The 1,557-nt window shown below is 44.3% G+C and overlaps 1 non-coding gene across 1 annotated transcript; it reads right to left on the reverse strand.

The window, feature by feature from the left end:
• Window positions 1-222: 222 nt before the first annotated feature.
• Window positions 223-296, reverse strand: trnan-guu (transfer RNA asparagine (anticodon GUU)). Its single transcript has one exon. It is a non-coding gene; the product is annotated as a tRNA-Asn (tRNA).
• Window positions 297-1,557: the final 1,261 nt, after the last annotated feature.

Here is a 1,557-nt window from a genome sequence, read left to right on the forward strand (position 1 = left end):
TATTAATTTTGTATTCCTATGTTCTAACATAGTTTGTTTTTATTCATTATTGTAAAATGGTCACCGGCAGGTTCCATCTCCTCCAAAGTGAAAGTGTGTATGAGTATCTACCTCATGCAGTGGACGCGCTACAACACAGGCACATGGTTTTAAAAGCATGACTGCTTTCATTACATTCCGCATAGTCTGTAAACCAACGGTTGTGCGATAAGAAAAAAGTTCCGTCCCTGGGTGGGCTCGAACCACCAACCTTTAGATTAACAGTCTAACGCGCTAGCCGATTGCGCCACAGAGACAGCTGAGACGAGACGAGACGCGATAGAAGAAAGTACAGCGCATGGTGTTGAAATCATTCTCTGCTGGGTTCTCAATTTATACACAGCCTGAGCTCTGCAGCTTTTTTTGTGGGTCAACACTCCTAGAGAGCTATTGTATATGTATGCAGGCGTGTGTACTGAATCAGGTGTGTTAGTGCTGGAACAAAACCCTGCACGTATGAACCCGCTGAATAGCTTAATTCTAATGAGGATTGTTCGTGACTAGAAAAGCTTTTTCTTCCTGGATAGGTTCGAAACACCAACCTTCAGTTTAATAGTTTAACGCCCTAGCGGATAGCGATACAGAGACCGCAAACGACGCTATGGCCACAAAAAAATAAGGCAGAGGCTCAACCAGGCAGAAAATCTGTCTCCTTCCAGCAGGAGGCGTTTTTTCGTTGTTACGCCTAACAAGCAAATCATTTGTGTAAGGATTATAATAATGGATCAAAATAATGAGATGTATTTACCAATCCAAAGAAAACATAGACATCCCGCCGTGCCGATTTGTGGACAACAGGGCGGAGAGATATGTACTGTATCTTGTCAGTATATCTATAATCTTTGGCACAAGGTAGAAAACTGCTGTCTGCGGTGCTGAAACTGCTCTCTGCTGCGCTGTCACTGAGCACTACCTGAGCTCTGCAGCTGTTTCAGTCAGTAGCTGTTCCTCATTCCTGCTCATAGAGAGCCGCAGGTTGTGTGTTCAGGTATGCTTGTATGGGTGCTGGGACAGATTCTGATTGGGATAACAAGCAGAAGCAGTTCCGGTGTTTGGTTTTCATCACTGGTTATTTGGACAAATCACGATTTCGAAATTGTTAGCATCTTTCGAATTTCTGAAGGGGAAGGGGCAATCGGCCCGTAACTTGCAAAGAGAGAGTGTAGAGCTCCTCGTTCTGGTTCCGCTCCTCGTTCTAGCATTTCTTTATCCATTCCCTTAACACATATGGACCCAGAACTTAATAGAACAGCTGACCAATTACGCATTACTTTCGTTCTGGGTTAGCCGATATTAGATCATTACAGCAGACAACTCCCACACAGAGATATACCTTGAAAAAAGACACACAAACGCACAGTCACACATCATTTTGACGACGCTGCCATGAAACACCAGACCGGAAGATGAGTCGCACACTGCCCTTTCACTGCTCTTTATATGAACAACCAGCTCTTAGTATAGCTCAGCTCCTAACCTACTAGTGTGTGTGTGTGTGTGTGTGTGTGTGTGTGTGTG

The sequence above is a fragment of the Salmo salar genome, chromosome ssa21, assembly GCF_905237065.1.
Source record: "Salmo salar chromosome ssa21, Ssal_v3.1, whole genome shotgun sequence".
Taxonomy (NCBI): Eukaryota; Metazoa; Chordata; class Actinopteri; order Salmoniformes; family Salmonidae; genus Salmo; species Salmo salar.